The sequence below is a fragment of the Lissotriton vulgaris genome, chromosome 7 (genome assembly GCF_964263255.1).
Source record: "Lissotriton vulgaris chromosome 7, aLisVul1.2, whole genome shotgun sequence".
NCBI classification, from domain to species: domain Eukaryota; kingdom Metazoa; phylum Chordata; class Amphibia; order Caudata; family Salamandridae; genus Lissotriton; species Lissotriton vulgaris.
In genome coordinates, this window is record NC_141695.1 from 903,052,947 (window position 1) to 903,070,172 (window position 17,226).

Below are 17,226 nucleotides of genomic sequence, written 5' to 3' on the forward strand. Positions count from 1 at the left end.
GGTATAAAACCTAAACTAAATCATGTTAAAAGTATCACTGATGCTCCCACCCCTCTTTCAAAGGAACAGCTGTTATCCTTCTTAGGACTTACCGAATTTTATGGGAAATTTGTAAAAGACTACTCTACCATTGTACATCCTTTACGCTCTTTGCTAAAGAAACAAGCCAAATTTGTGTGGGGTACAGAACAACAAACCTCTTTTGATTCGTTGAAAAGCAAAATTGTAAATGCCCCTTTCCTTAAACCCTTCTCTGTCCACAAAGATTGCATTGTTTGCGTAGATGCCAGTAATGTAGGACTTGGTGCCGTTCTGATGCAAAAAGATCGTTTTGGTGAATATGTTGTTTCCTACGCTTCTAGGACTCTACGAGACGCCGAGTTTAATTACTCTACTATAGAAAAGGAGCTTCTTGCTTGTACTTGGGCCACTCAGCATTTTCGACAATTTATTTGGGGTACGAAATTTACTTTGAGGACTGACCACAAACCCCTTGTCAACATGTTGTCGGCTGGGGGTGGTAGAACTCTCACTGCTCGTCTGGCTCGCCTCGCTGCTAAACTGCAGGAGTACCAGTGTGAAGTTGTCTATGTCCCTGGACGACTTAATGTACATGCAGACTGTATGTCACGTCTCCCTGTCAAAGAAACTCCTAACACGGTCATTTCTGATGAATGTGATGTTGCTTTCTCCCTCTGTGATGTTAATTTAATTTGTGGTAAGGGTTTAGAAAATTCCATCACTGAAAGTGTTTGGTCTGATGCCATGCGTAACGATGAGGTTCTTACCAAGGTTAAAACTTTCTTGAGTGCTAGTTGGCCTGAAGAGCGGAAGTTGTGTGGTGATTTAGCTTCTTTCTTCAAAGTAAAGGATGAATTGTCAGTAATCGATGATATGGTTTACAGAGATGACAAAATTGTCCCGCCCCTAAACGTCCGTGAATCCATTTGCAGGTTGGCCCATGAAGGTCACATGGGGATGTCCACCACTAAAAGAAGAATCCGAGAGTATTATTGGTGGCCTAGTTTAGACGCCATGGTTGATAGGTGGGTAAGGAACTGCTCCCCATGTTCTTTAAGCGACAAATCTGTGAAACCCATTTCTTCTGGGTTTTCTCCCATCGAATTTGTTTGTGGACCTTGGAGGAAGTTAGGAATTGACATCATCGGTCCTTTTAATTACCAGTCAGGAAAAGATATGTTTGCCGTAGTACTTGTGGATTACTTCTCCAAGTGGCCCGAGCTCAAAATCGTTGATAAGGTTAATTCTGAAGTCGTTGTTGAATTTTTAAATGAAGTTTTCTGTAGAGAAGGTTTACCTGAAGAAATTGTCTCTGACAATGGACCGCAGTTTGTTAGCGAAGTTTTTTCTGCTTTTCTTGATACTTGTGGCATTCTTCACAAAAGGGTTTCTAATTATTCTCCACAATCCAATGGCGAGGTAGAACGCTTTAACAGGGTAATTAAGGAGTCCTGCCAGTTGGCCCTATGGAGTGGTTTAAAGTGGAAAAAAGCTCTACAGGCCACTTTGTTCACCTATCGTATGTCCCCCAACTCTGTTACTGGCTTGTCCCCTTTTGAAATGTTGCGTTGCCGGAAACCTGGTACCAAAATTTTTCCTTGGTGGTTGAAGACAAAGGATTCTGGGTATTTAGAATTGGATATGAATAGAATTAGAGACCGTGTTGGTAAATACCAAAACAAAATGGTTAGGAACTCTCCCCCCAAATTTGTTTCGCCCAAAATCTCAGTTGGTGATTTAGTCAGAGTGAAGTTTGGCGGTATCATCCCCAAAGGCATTTCCAGGTGGTCTTCGCCTGTCAAGGTTACAGAGGTTTTCAGCAAAGCTGTTAGAGTTGAGGGTGGTAAGATTTGGAATTTTAGGCGTGTTTCTGTTTGCAGGTCAAATGTCATAAATGAGAAGCTCGTTCGTTCAGACCCCAATCCCTCTGATTCTGGTTTTCATGGTTCCCATGAAGCCTTTGATAATCTGCATCCTTCCCAAGTACCTCTTCCTCGAATTTGTCCTAACAATGTTCCTTTTCAGATCGTTCCGTCCGACACTCATGATGTTGTGTCTCAAAATACTCATGATACTGTTTCTCAAAATACTTTTGATGTTGTTGCTCAAAATACTGCTTCTCAGGCGTGTTCCTCCCAGCCTGTCAGTTTACGCAGTAGCTCTCGTGTAAAGCATGTTCCTGCAAAGCTTAAGGATTATGTTTGCTCTTAATGTTTTCGTTTTTTTTTTCTCTTCGTTTTTTTTTTATTGTAGGGTTTATTGTTTTTTTTTTTTTTTTCGGTGGGAGGTGTGTAGTATTCCTATTTGATGTCATTTGTAGAACTACTGATGTCACTTAGAATGCTCCTGTGTCTGGAGCTCATTCTGCTGTGAGCCGCTCCTGTGTTAACTGCTTGATTCTACCTGTGGATGTCAAGTTGTCATTCCTGCAATAAAAGCTGTTACATCAAACCCACGCTTGGATTCAGTTACTACATATATGAATGCAAACCTTTCTTCCCCTTTTATCCCTCCGCTATCCTTCTCATTCCAAATAACTGACTAATATCTACCACTGAGATTACTTTCATATTTCACCATACTAATTCACCACTAATCCTCTATATAAATACAAACCTTTTTTCCTCCTCTATCCTTCTGCTATCATTTCAAATCCAAACAACTGACTAACCTATCCACCCCTTAAAATGTACACGCATGTTTCACTATACTAATTCAACACTAATCCTCTATGGGTCCCGGAGTAGCGTGCTACTTGCCAAAAAAGCGCTTTGACGCCTCGTCAGGGGTAGTAAGCACTATATAAATGCAATTACAATACAATAGTCATTAATCAATGGCGAAGTGGGATGACTGTACTTCTGCTTTCGTTACCTGTTCTGAAGGTTCGACGTTGGCATGGTTTCAAGGTCAGAAAAGACTCTTGGGTAAAGTAACTGAGCAGTAAATAACAATTTTTCTACAAAATCAGGAATAATTTCAATTATCCACGGTATGCGATGATTAGTGAAGCTGAGCTTCAAGGAGGAATGTCTTTCATTCTGTGGGCCAGACTTAGAGGGTAGCAGGTTTAAATGCCAAGCACATGAAAAGGAAGCGTGTTGTGAGATGGCCGATAATCCGGTGGACCATGCAGGCCCAACCACCCAAGCTGTAATTAAGCAATGGCTGGACACTTCAACGATTATAAAATTAAGTGAAGTGCCTGGGCCAGTACTTGGAAGGGTTCTACCGTAGTTGTCAATTAAGGTGACTTTGATGACTATAAATATTAAGACTCGTGTTACCATGAACACCGAGATGACTCAGATGGGGGAGAAGAGAGGGTGGTTGGGTGGTTTCACCCACGGAATGTGCTCCCACACAACCTATATGCTGAGAGAAGCACCAGGATTGGTATGATCAGGCTAACCCAGGCAGCGCTCCTTTTGAGTCTTGGTGCCTGTGCCTGCTGCAATCCTGATAGTTAACCCTGCATGGATATGTGTGGTCTGAAGTGCGCTTGTTGGGCTTGCCACCGAAAGACGAAAGACGGCTGGTCAATCTGACATGCGCGCTCGCAATGTTAGCTTCACAAATACATGTGACCCTGCTGATGCAATTCAATATTTATTAAAGATTTAGAACTCCAAGGAGGTCCACTTAAAAGGATACATACAAATTATTACATAAAATATAATAAAACATGCAGAAATGCATTATTGACATCAACTCCAAGTCCAACTTTTTCAACGCATAGTAGTCTCGGGAATTAAAGTTTGGGATTAACAGCAAGAGGATTGAGATAGCAGAGCATATCCTGAATTGCGCAAAGAGAATTTAGATAGCAGCCAGTTCCTATGCAAAATACAATGAAAAATTCCAGCTTCAGAAGAGAGTTAACTCAGAAAAAACAGTTGTGTTATGGCAGAATCATGTGCAGAAAACAATCCGAAATTCAACTTCAATAGAGAATCAAGTTTCAAAATTTGCATCAAGACAGTGGGCGAAAAACAAAACCTATCCCAGTTGTGCAAAGAGCAATTAAGTAGTAGTCAAAACATGTGCAAAATACATTCGGGAAAAGGAGAGAATATTAAAACTACATAAAAGGGCGACAGGCTCAGGGGTAGCAACCCATTTAAAGAAAATGTAAAAGATTATAATGTACATAAACTCCTTAAAAGAGTTGAATAGTTTTACACAGACTGCTTCATTTTTTGGGCAAAAGAGAAAGTTGCGGGCTGAAGCTACATCCTTAACACCATTTTGTGAAAACATCGGCCAAAGCCAGTGACGAGGACTTAAGACCAAAGCGGGACAGACAGACAAGACATGATCCAGGTTCTGAATGCTCAGTTCACAAAAATTACAATCTTTTCTATTTTTCATGTCTGGTACCAGTTTACTGTTAAATCATTTGGAGGTAAAAGATGTGTGCGACATAAAGAAAGCCTGCATCGAATTCCATGTTCTAGATTCCAGGATAAATATTTTTGGGAAGTTCTCGGGGAGCTTATCTTTAATCTCTCTTTAGTGTTACAGAACTTAATATCTCTATTAAAGCTGATCTTACCACTTACATTTTTTTAAAATGATTTAAATTCTAATGGTGGGAGGGTGATCACTGATTCTTCCTGTACTCAGAAGAGTTTTAGTGCCAGAGAGAAATCACAATATAGGGAATATTTCCCCCCAATGCCACCAAGATTTCTTGACACATGAAACCTCTTAATGAATGGGGTTAGCTATTTTTTAACTGGTATCTCCAATGTAAAACTCTGGAAACACCTTGGACATAGGTGCTTATCAGGCCAAATTCCAATCGACTAGCAACTGATGGAACTAACGTGTTAAAATTGCACAATTTACGTCAAATCTTGCCTTCAATCCTATCTAAAAAACTCCAGTCCTTTACAGGGATTGATTCAATAGCATAGAGCAGAGTTGGTGGAATGTTTGCTTTAAAAACCGTCAGCAGACGGAAAAAGTGCCTTCTGCCCATTGCACTATAAAAAATGTGCAAACCATTAGCGTGGGGCATAGCTTTACAAGAACTGTGTTTGATATGAAGTTTATTCTTCGTATTGCTTGCTATTATTTTCCCTAAATATAGGTATGAATCAACCACCTCCAACTTTTCAGGACATATTTGCCATTTGAAATTACTTGATTTTCTACTTCTGTTACATTTCATGATTAAAATTTTGATACAGAGATCTTCAAGAAATGAGCCATCGTGTAATTCTGTAATGAAATCAGCGTTCTATTCAGCCCAATAGGGGCTAGGCCCATCACAACTATATCGTCTGCATAAAGGAGACATGCAAAGGGACGGCTGCCTATCTTTGGTGCATCTCCCTCTTGCTGGGAAAAACAATCAGGTAAATCTGCTATATATAAAGAAAATAGTAGCTGTGCTAATAGGCAACCTTGTTTCAGACCATTTTCAATGGGAATTACAGATGTTAAACCTTGGTTTGCTCCCATTAATACCTGGTACCAAGTTTGAGAATGTAATGTGATTATTAAGGATAGCAGGGGAGCAGGCAATCCCATATTATGTAATTTCCCCCATAGTTACGCCTGTCTACCTTATCAAAGGCCGTTGAAAAATCTATGAAGGCCATGTAAACGTTTGACCTACGACAACTCGTGTATTTCTCCTCAATTAGTTTCAACATGGAGATGTTATCCAGGGTGGAATGATTTTTCCTAAAACCTGCTTGTTCTATAAGGAGGACATTCTTCTCCATCACCCATTCCTTGAGGTGAGCGAGAATACAGATTGCAAATATTTTCCCCACTGCATCTAATAAGAGTATTTGTCGGTAGTTACCCGGATGGGTTCTAGACCCCTACTTTTTATGGCACACCTACTGACAGACCCATGCATACACTCACGTACCCACTCACAGACCTACTCACGCACCGACTCACAGACCCGCTCAGAGACTCACACACCTACTGACAGATACACTGAGACACCCCCTCACAGATCCATTCAAGCACTCATTCATAAAACCACTGGAAAACTCATACACACAGATCTGCTCAGAGACCCACACACCAATGCACCCACTCACACACAGACCAACTCCGAGACACACACTCGAACTCAAAAACCCACTCAGAAACTCATACACCCACTCACAGATCCACTCAGACACTCACGTACCCTCTCACAGACCCACTCAGAGACTCTTGCATGCTCTCACAGACCTATTCAGACCACTGTTCCCTGGAAGGCGCACGTCTGGACGCGCACGTACCTATTACACTCCGAGCCCGCAGTGTCGTCTATGGAAATGTTAATTGCAGCGCCCTGTAGAAGCATGACGGGCGCTGCAATCAACATGAATACTTAAAAAAAAAAGCAGACAATCTGCCCAAGCCGATCTCTATGAAGAAAGGGCACACAGTAAGACTATAGGCACGACTTGTGCTTTTACAATAACTAACATACATTAGTGATTGTGAAAGCAAACGTCATGCTTTTAGGCTTGCTGCTTGCCTTTTGTTTATAGATCACAGATGCAGGCAGATTGTGTGCCTTTTTGAAAGTTTTCATCTTAAATGCAGCCCGTGTATTAGTATGTTGGGCGCTGCAATTAACATGAAAACTTTAAAAAAACACACAACCTGTCACGCTCTGTAAACAAAAGGCATTCAGCAAGCCTTTAAAGCACGACGTGCTTTCACAATCACCAATATATGTTAGTGATAGTGAAAGCGCACAACATGCTTCTGGACTTGCTGAATGCCCTTTCTTAATAGAGCGTGGCTGCAGGCAGATTGTGTGCATTTTTTTTAAAGTATGTATGTTAATTGCAGCGCCTGTCATGCCTATACACTGTGTTGCAATTAACACGTGTACTTTCAAAAATGCACACAATCTGCCAGCAGCCACACTATCTACAAAAGGCATGCAGCAAGCCCAGGGCTTTAATTGGTTTGGGTCCTGCTGGTGCTCAGCACCGGCAGTTCTTCAAAGCAGGTGCTGAGACGTGTCCCTATCTGGCTCTTCATTTTGAAAATAAATCCTAACTCTGCAGCAGAACCACTCTTCCCTGCTTTTGGTGCAACTTCAAAGAGCCTCGTTATAGTTCTTACACAGTCTCATCATTTCAGAACTGAAGCATCTTCAATATTAGAACAAAGCCGTAGTTGTTGCTTATTTATCTTATGCATCTAACAACCATTGACAAAGCCAATAGTCCTGTCTTGTTGTAGGTATAATGTTACTTGAATACATTGCGAAAACGATTGCTGAATCACAAAACAAAATGTATCTGAGTTCCAATAGCCTTGTATTGAACCTTCAGAAGGACAGTTTCACTAGAGCAAGGCCTCAAAACAGGTCTCTATCGGGCTCTGTTTAGTGCCCAAAAGTTTTTTTCAGACTGCAGTGGCAGCAGGCACATTGATGTGCACGTTCTCACACTGCTCACCTCTCACTAGTGGAGAAGTTACGGCATGCCGTCATGCCGTCATGCCAGGTGAGCATTGTAGGGGAAGGAAAATCCTTTAAACAGAGTCATTTTCTCTCTGGATTTCCCTTCTCTAACTTAGGAGCAGCAACATTGTAGTGGTATCACCAGGGCTTTAAATTAAAGCTTTTTCAATAATATACAAGCCATAGTTGCTACCTATTTATCTTATACAACTAACAACCATTGACAAAGTCAATAGTCCTGGCTTGTTGTAGGTGTAATGTTACTTGTATTATATATCTGGATGCAATGACAGAAACAGCAAAATACAAGTGGGGCAGCACACAATGCTAAGCACAGATTTTTAGCTTACATGTTTTTAAGCCATGCCCTTAATAACGTTGGTCACGCCCCTTTGAGAGAGCCCCCCCGTTAGTTTTTCACCCCACTTAAAGCCATGGGGAAGTCTGCAGTTTTTAATATACCCACAGATTCTTCTGATGACTGTCTCTGAATTGGACTATAATCTTTACATGTCCACCTGAGATTCCTGTTCTGTAGGCCTGCTGCTGCTGGTGAAAGGGGTGCCTCTGGGGATCTCGTGCCAACTGTTGCCAAAAGCACTGGAAGTCTCATCCGGAGTAGCATGCTTAGTTTACAGCTGTTGCACCAAGTGTTTCTTGGACAGTTATGGGGCTATTTCATGAAATAATTCTGCAGAAGAGTAAAGATATTGGAAGCAGTTGAAACCAACAAGAATCCTAAAAAAAAGGGACAGGAAATATCAGATTTTTTTTCAACTGAAGTAAAGGTAATTTTTTTTGTTTTTTAGGTCTCGCCTTTTCCATTCCGCAGGAATGGAAAATGGAGAGAATTCAAGTGCTCAAAATACTCGTCAAACTAAGGCTTTTTTCTGTGCGGTTTTCTTCGAGTTCATGTGAATCACGTGACCAAACAAGCACGCGCATCAGCCTCCCTCCCTCCCTCCTAATTGCATTTTTTCACGGCCGCCACCACATCAAAGGGCTTCTCCCAGCGTGTGCTCTGCGGCTTCTTGGTGACGATTTACACAGAACGCTTGTTGATGACCCTGGTCTGCTCAGCGAGTGCGCACTCCCGCAGATCGACTTTCTGTTTGGCGTGTTTCCCGCCAGGCTTCCTATTACATCACTTTTTTTTTTTTTGCCCGGGACCCCTGCCAGCACATTCTCAGATCCCACAATGCTGCTACGCAATGAGGCTTATCCGCCCTTTTTAGTCCCCTTGTATGGACAGGCGTGTCATTTATTTATTATGTCTGCATCTAAGAACAGGATGCTTGTCTCAGACTGCAACTTCTGAAAGTTGGGGTTATTCAGCTGAACGCGAGCCATGCCTTCTCCTTTGCGATACGTGCATTTAAAGCAAGCCATATATGGGTACTGTGTACTTTTCGTTTTGAGAAGCCGATAATCTGACGACATTTGATATAACGGTGCAGCCGCATGGGTCTGTTTGTTTTCTGGATACCGTTATGCAGTTGAAAGGGGAGGGTTTATGGAGAGTGCATACTTTCAGACATATTCTGGATGTTTTTATTTTTGCAGTCGCAAAGCAACCAAACTATTGTCTGTCACAAACGAAACATGACATGTCATTTCGTATCTTTTATTAATAACTATTTGATTCTAATAACTATCCATTTGTCCTCTGGAGGAAATGACACCACCTGCGTCCTTTAATATTCTTGTCGTTCAGCTGTGTTTTAAGTCAACGATCCTGACTGAGCATGCCCCCAACTCTTTCCTTCTTAGTAGGACTGACCTTTGCGCCACACCCGTGATTTCTGCGACCTCTATGTAAATGTCACTCGACACCGGGAGAATGTAAATAGAGCTCTTATCAACTGGCATACTTTTGTTTTGGTTATATTGTCCCTGTCGTGCGTGCTGCTTTCCTGGCTGAAGTGCCTTGGGCTCAGTTGTATATCGAGATTCTTGCAAGATACACTTGTTTTTGGGGCATTTTTCTTTCGTAATTCCACTTAAAGCTTTTAATGACCGTCAATGATTACAACATGGCTCGAGCCCCAAAACATAATGTTACATTCAACCAGGGTTATGATCATTTTACCCAATAGTATTTTGGATACTATGATTTGTAGTCTTGCTTTCATGTTGCATCTTTGAGCCGCTTAACTGTAATGATCTATTTCGTATTGGTTTTACTTGATCAATATAAATGTATCGTTGTTCACTACATGCAGCCAGTCCAGCGCCAAACGACCCGCACCGTAATCAGCAGTTGAACTAAGCCAGAACACAATTTGCAGTTTTTTAGAGGTTTCTATTTGGGCACGCTATAAAGACGATTTATTCTTGGTATGGAAGGGTACACGAGAAGCTGCTGAAGATTATATTGAAAAACTGAATGATAACACCTTAAATCTACAGTTCATAAGCCTTATCAGAGATACTTCAGTCCAATTTCTAGATTCATTTGTGTATGTACAGGATGGGAGGCTACAGACAGCATTGTATATAAAGCTAACATCTGGCAACTCAGTTTTGCATGCCAGGAGCCAGCATCAACATAATTTGATAAAAGCATACCATTTGGCGAATTTCTATTCATCAAAAAATTGCTCTTCACCTATTATCTTTACACAGGCTAAAAGGTATGCCTTATCTAAATTCAGAGCAAGGGGGTACCCCAACAAAGTACTACAACAAGCAGAACAAAGAGTACAACTGTTCAATAGACAAACTATGTTTATAGAAATACAGGGACAGAAAAGCTCAGGAGGGAAATATGATGAAATTAACGACAAGTTACTCCACCAATTCATCACATTTTTATAATTTCCCAAAGTATAATTGGAGAATTCTAAAAGTGGGATCCCATTATAGGTTCTATATTACCACCAAGACCACTAATTACATACAGAACAAGAATTGGAAATGGAATAGGGCTCGCATTAGGAAAGTTTGAGCTATTTTTTTTATTTATGTGTTATTTTTTAAAATGGCTAAATTAATAGCGTTGTCATTTACAATGGCAATAGTTATAACTTTCGCAAATGTGACACCTATAGCATTTGTAATGCAACATGTTTTGTATTTACGTGACTTAGATGTATTGCCATTACAAATAACAATGGCTTTTAATTTTTTTAAATAATTAATACTTAAATAATTTATTTAATTTGTAATGGCAATAGCTAAAACTTTTGTAAATAACTTTTGTGAAGATTATGTTCAGTGTTTTTTATTGTGACGAAAATCCAAGGACAGAAGTAAAATATTAACATCTTTTTGTGATTTGTAATAAAGCGTGAAAGCTTGAAAACAGCTTGAAACATTGAAAGAACATATTTGAACCAGTGATGCTGTGGTTGCGCTGAGTGATGCTGTGGTGGTTCTGAGGGGAGCGGGACGAGAGTAGAGAGGTAAGAGGGTAGAGACTAGATAGGAGAAGAGAGGTGAGAGAGAATAAGAGAGGGGAGAGAGGACAGTAAGGAGAGGGGAGAGTGAGGAGAGGATTGAGTGAGGAGAGGGTTGAGTGAGGAGAGAGTGAGGAGAGGGGAGATGGAGAGGAGAGATGGAGAGGAGAGAGGGGAGTGAGGAGAGAGGGGAGTGAAGAGAGAGGGTAGTGAGGAGAGAGGGGAGTGGGCAGAGAGGGGAAAGAGAGGGAGGGGAGAGAGGGATGGGAGAGTGAGGAGAGGGGAGAGTGAGGGGAGAGGGAGGGGAGTGAGGGGGAGAGTGGGGATAGTGAGGAGAGGGGAGATTGAGGTGAGAGGGAGGTGAGAGAGTGAGGGGAGAGTGGTGAGAGTAAGGAGAGCGGAGAGATAAGAGGGGCCGCAAATCCCTCATTTCAGTTCTTCTGTTGTGGGCAGTGGATTATCTTTACTCACTATTGTTTGGTGAGAATATTAGAAGCGTTTCTGTGCAGAAGATTTTACGCCTCTGGAGAAACTTCTACCCTTATACATGCGCTGATGTGGGGGTATTTCCTGCCCATTGCACCGGGAAAGGTGATTTAATTCAGCCTTGAACTTGCAGTACAACTCCATCCAAATGGAAATGAGTGGTGTTTGTGAATACCCGGAAACAAGTTACTTTGGGTATGTCTACAAACGTTTATGGTATTCCTGTCCCGAATCGCTCACTCCCCGTCCATGGCAGTGGACTTACTCACAAAAAATCCTCTTGTATCTAAGTACCCAGTTCATAAAGCCATTTGCGCTCGTATCACACGTTTACATGCATAAAGAGCAGGATTTACGACTGCTTAGCATTAACTAAAGGTCATCTAATGCTTGCAAATTCCGCTACCCTTACCTAGTATCAGCTCACATTAAAATCATTAAAATATGACGCTGAAGTTAATCACATGCACCGATGGGGACTGTGCGTTCAATTCCGCTCTGAAGAAATGCCAATACAAAACACAGAAAATCTGTAAAATGTGAATTAAGCGTGAAGGAGCAAATAGCTTTGAGAATCACCCCCTTCCGCCACCACAGGTCGTTAGTCAGACGGAATGTTTATGTACAAGATTGGCGTGCATTCCCCTGCAAAACAGTACCATGCGTGCCCCCACTTGAGAATCACAGGGGGGTTTGCTGCAATAAAAGTTGGAAATGTGTGTCACCTTCACTTGCAATGAATGAATGAATGAATGAATTGGCAATTTGTATGGACGCAACTTAACCCGAAGGCATCAAGGCGCATCAGATGGAAGAATACACAGCTGAATGGTCGTAGGCAGAAGGAGGAAGCAGATATTACATGTAGGATTCTGCAAATAGCCAGGTTTTTAGATTCTTCCGGAAGAGGGCAAGAGATGACTGGCCCTTAAGATCAGCGGGAAGGGTGTTCCACAGTTTGGGGGCGAGGAAGAAAAAGGCTCTCCCTCCCCATCTGGCCTTGTGGATCCGGGGGGTCGCCAAAAGGTTTTTGTGAGCCGATCTCAAAGCCCTACCCGGGGTGTAAAAGGACACGAGAGATCCAATGTCCTCAGCACCCAGGCCGTGTAAGGCACGGTAGGTCAGAACCAGAACCTTAAAGTTAATTCTGGCCTGGACAGGTAACCAGTGAAGAGTTTTTCTGATTTCTGTAACAGAGGCACGCCTAGGGGCATTCACCACGAACCTGGCTGCAGCGTTCTGAATGAACTGGAGGCGCTGAATAAGCTTTTTGCAAATGCCAAGATAAAGGGCATTGCAATAGTCCAGGCATGGTGAGATGAGGGCTACTACTACCTGTTTATGAGCTTCAGGGGAGAGGAAGTGAACTAATTTCCTGAGGATCCTTAGGACTCCACAGCAGGTCGAAACAGTTTTATTAACTTGTTTATCAAATGCCAGTGTGGTGTCAAAGGTGACCCCCAGATTTCTGGCGGCCAGGGACGGCTTGGGACAAATTCCAAGGGAGGGAGGCCACCAGTCATCTGACAATAGATCTTGTTTGCCACCAAAGATAAGAATCTCTGTCTTTTCCCCGTTGAGCTTGAGGAAGTTTGAGGACATCCAACCTGCCATGGCTTCCATGCATTTTTTTAAAATTAAGGGCCGTGGACTCCACAGAATGTGATAGGGAGACCATTATCTGGGTGTCATCGGCGTACAATAGGACTTCCAATCCAAAAGATCTAACAAGCCTTGCAAGTGGGGCCACATATATGTTGAACAAAGTGGGGCTCAAAGATGAGCCCTGCGGGAACCCACAATGCAAAGGCTTGGGAGAGGAAAGGAAGTCACCCAGTTTGACCTGTTGGGCACGTTGGTTAAGGAAGGATGTCAAGAAATCGAGAGCCGGTCCTCCCACTCCCATCTCACCGAGCCGCCTAGACAAGATGGAAGGGGACAGGGTGTCAAAAGCGGCTGTAAGATCGAGCAGGATCAGGATGGTAGTTTGCCCAATTTAGTGGTTTGGTATAGGCTAACTGGCGCCACTTAGACAGTCTCACAATTTATTTTGGTGCAGATGTTATTTCTCACGGTGCTATAAGGTAGAAGGAACCACCTAATCCTTCCAATAATGAGCATAAGCTTCAAACAGAAACAAACTCCTTAGCACATGCATATCAAAATATAGTTATATGTAGGCGTTGCCACCCGTTTGACACAATTGCAATACGTAGTCCTTGGTAATACAGGTATTCAATTTATTCTTGAATGTTGCAAGTCCTCCACACAGCCTTTAGGATCAGGATGGTAGAATGGCCTCTGTCGACCTTAGCGCGGATGTTGTTGACCACCACTGTGAGGGCAGACTCGGTGCTATGTGCCTTTCGGAAGCCATGCTGTGAAGAATCAAGCAGGCTAGCATTGTCAAGAACGGCGCTGAGGTGGGAGTTGAGATGGGCCTCAAGCATTTTGGCTGGGGCAGGGAGAAGGGATATAGGGCGAAAGTTTTTGAGAATACCAGGATCCAATGATGGTTTTTTTAATAAAGGTTTTACTATAGCCAGCTTCCATGATGCAGGGAAGACGCCGTTAGAAATTGCCAAATTCATTACTTCCAGGTAGGGGAGAAGGAGGACATCCCTGCAGTCTTTCAATATTTTGAGAGGGCAGGGGTCCAAAGGGGAGCCCGATTTAAGTTTATTAAGAAGAGCATCTAGGTCTTCATAGGAAAGGGGGGAAAAATTGGACAGACGTCCTGGGGAAACCGAGGTCGGAACAGGGCGGGCAGTGAGTCCGATGGCAGGGCAGAGTCATGAATAGAATTAAGGGCTTCTAAAGCAGAATGAATATCCACGATCTTGGTGTGAAAAAACGTGGATATTCGGTCACAGAGTTCTTGGGAAGGGACCGTGGGGTCAGTAGAAGGGGTGAGAGATAAGGAGTCCCCAATTTTAAAAAGATCTCTTGGTGAGCTAAGGCAAGTGGTCAGGTCAGTAAAATAAGATTGTTTAGTCACTAGAACAGCGGCCTTATAGCCTATTAAGAGGCTTCTATGTTTGATCATTTCATCAGGGTCAAGATAAGCTCTCCAGAGTCTTTCCTGTCTCCTGCATTCCTGCCTACATAATCTGAGGGAGTCAGAGAACCAGGGGGCTGACGGGCGTTTCCTGGCGGAGTAATGGGGTTTGACAGGGGCAAGAATATTAACTGCCTCTGAAATGGTGTTAATAAGCTCCTGCGCTGCAGTATCCGTATCAGCTTTGGAAGAGGAACTGAAGTTGGCAGTGAAAGGGCTAAGGGTTAAGTTGTTAAGGCCTCTATAGTTCCTTTTGAGTATCCAGGGGTTATGTTCCTTTAGGGACGGATCCCGTTGCCCGGGCTCGAACTCAAAGGGGACAGCCTTATGGTCAGACCAAGAAAGGGAAATGGGAATGCCTACTTCCAATCTGGTGTCATTTGTGAAGACCCCATCCAACGTATGGCCTGCTGAATGGGTGGGATGTCTCACTTTTTGTAAAAGCCCATAAGAGGCTAGGGAATCCACAAGCGATATGGTATCGGGCGAGTTGGAGCTTTCTAAATGAAAGTTGAAGTCCCCGAGGATAGTAACATTCGGCAGATCAATGTAGGGTTCAAGGACTTCCAGGAGATTGGCGGGAAAAGCCGACCTGGGACCAGGGTGTCTATAAATTAAAACACCCGTGAAGGACACAGTGGGAGAGGGGCTAGGGGTAAAATGAACGGCCTTGAAAGAGTTTTGAGGGGAGGGGAGGCATTCGATACGACAACTAGACAATGTTTTATGTTGAATGCCGATGCCCCCACCTTTCCTGCCGACTCTGTCCGGTCTCATGAGGGCGTAGCCATCGGGAATAGCATCAATCAGGTCAGGACCAGCTGAATCAGAGCCCCAGGTCTCTGTGACGAAGACCCACAAGGGCATTCTGTCCAAGACAAAGTCACTAAAAGCTATATTATTTTTCACCAAGGAGCGGGCATTTATGAGAAAGGCCGTGTCTCCAGATTGGAGAGAAGGGGTAGGCGTCGCAACGGAAGCCGTAACTACCGGGGGTATGAGGGAGGAAGTATGTTGTAATTTATTAAAACACTGACAGTTACATCCCTTATGCAGATCCTCCGGTCGATATTTATAATGACAGGATAACCTCGGAGGGCAGAGAGCTCTCAGGGTGTTGATTGAATAAGCAGTGTGTATGGATGGAGAGGGACAAAAATCAGCAGTAGGACTGGCCCCTAGCGCATCCTTGGCGCGGACGGGCGCAGACGGGCAGGACTCTGGCACGCGACCGGCACGTCCGCTGCTCGCGTCCGCTGCGCGGAATCATGGTCTTTTCCTTTTAAGGAAAAACTAGAGCGCGTCACGGCGCCAATTCTAGCCCAATATGGCCTCTGAGATTCAGAGCGCCCTGCCCAGACCGAACAGCCAATTAGTCGGCTGAAGCGTGGGTCGGGCAGCGAAGCGCAGGGGAAAGGTAGGACAAATTTAAAAGCTTTGCAGTCAAGCTATTAAGGCAATGAATGTGAATAAGTTTAAAAAAATGAGTAGCACAACACACCAGCTTCGCAATCAAGCCAGTGAGGAAAATAAATTAAATTTTAAAATTGCCGGCACAACAGACCTCCCGGCTTCCGCCTCAGGAGGGATTCGAGCATTCAGTAATGAACTTGCAATGGCAAAGGATACTTAAGAACAACGAGAAATAAATATATATGAAGATCTACTGCTTAAGTAGCACACTAAAGTACCATTTGGAGGGTGTGGGGTGGAGGGGCGGATTATTGCTGGAAAGCCTTCATCTGCCTTCTGCATATGCAGGGAACCGACGGCGTCTGCTTTCATAGGCTGTTCAGGGAGTGTCTAATCAAAGGTGCTTTATCTCGGATCAGAAGAATGCGTCTGAGGCCCCCTGTGACGCTAAATACACTCACTGATGCACACGGAAACAAAGACGATTGAAAAGTTAAATGCCGCACGGATGCGTCTTTCTTCGAGATTAAAATGTTAATTCTGAATGTTCTTCGCCATAAATGCACATTAAAATCATTAAAATATGACGCTGAAGTTAATCACATGCACCGATGGGGAATGTGCGTTCAATTCCGCTCTGAGGAAATGCCAATACACAGAAAAACTGTAAATGTGAATTCCCCAAGTTCATAGCATGACTAAATCACAACCATTGTAGGAAGAGAACAAGAGAATGCAGGGCGCTGTGCGAATACAGGATGCATATAGAATTAAACAAACTGTGGTAGAGACCAGACGAAAAATAAAAGTGATAAAACAGGTCTCACGATTATTTGTAAAGCATAAAAGAATCAGAAACATAGCCTTTTGAGCCAGAAAATGAAGGGAAAAAAAAAGATGCCATGTTCAAATAAACGGGAGATACGGCCTGGCGGCCGTGCAAAGTGAAAGTACGGCCGGCCTGGGCAGTGAAAGGGGAGGAGGGAGGAGAAATGTGAGTCACGGCAGCAGCAGCCTTTGATGTGCCGGCCAGCCGTGCAGTTAATAATTAGGGAAGGAGAAATGCCGGCTGGGGGAAGCTTGAGATGCCTGAGGAGGCTGGTGGCTTTGATGTGCACGCGCTTTTTGCCAATGCGCTTGCGCATTGAGCTTGTTTTTCTCGGGCACTGCAACATATCGCCGAGATGGCTAAGCTCCGTTTAAGCCACAATATAGCTTGCAGCTATGCGCAAGCGCATCAGCAGGCGAGCCCTAAAAAGCACTTCTTTAAATGATATGCTAGTACATAGTTACTTTGTGAAAAGAGAAGCTGAGCAACCAAAAATTGTAGGATTTTTCTCTTGCATGCAATGTAAGGCTTGTAAATATAGTGGCAAAGTTAAGGAATATGAGATTCCAGGAATGAAGAGTAAATC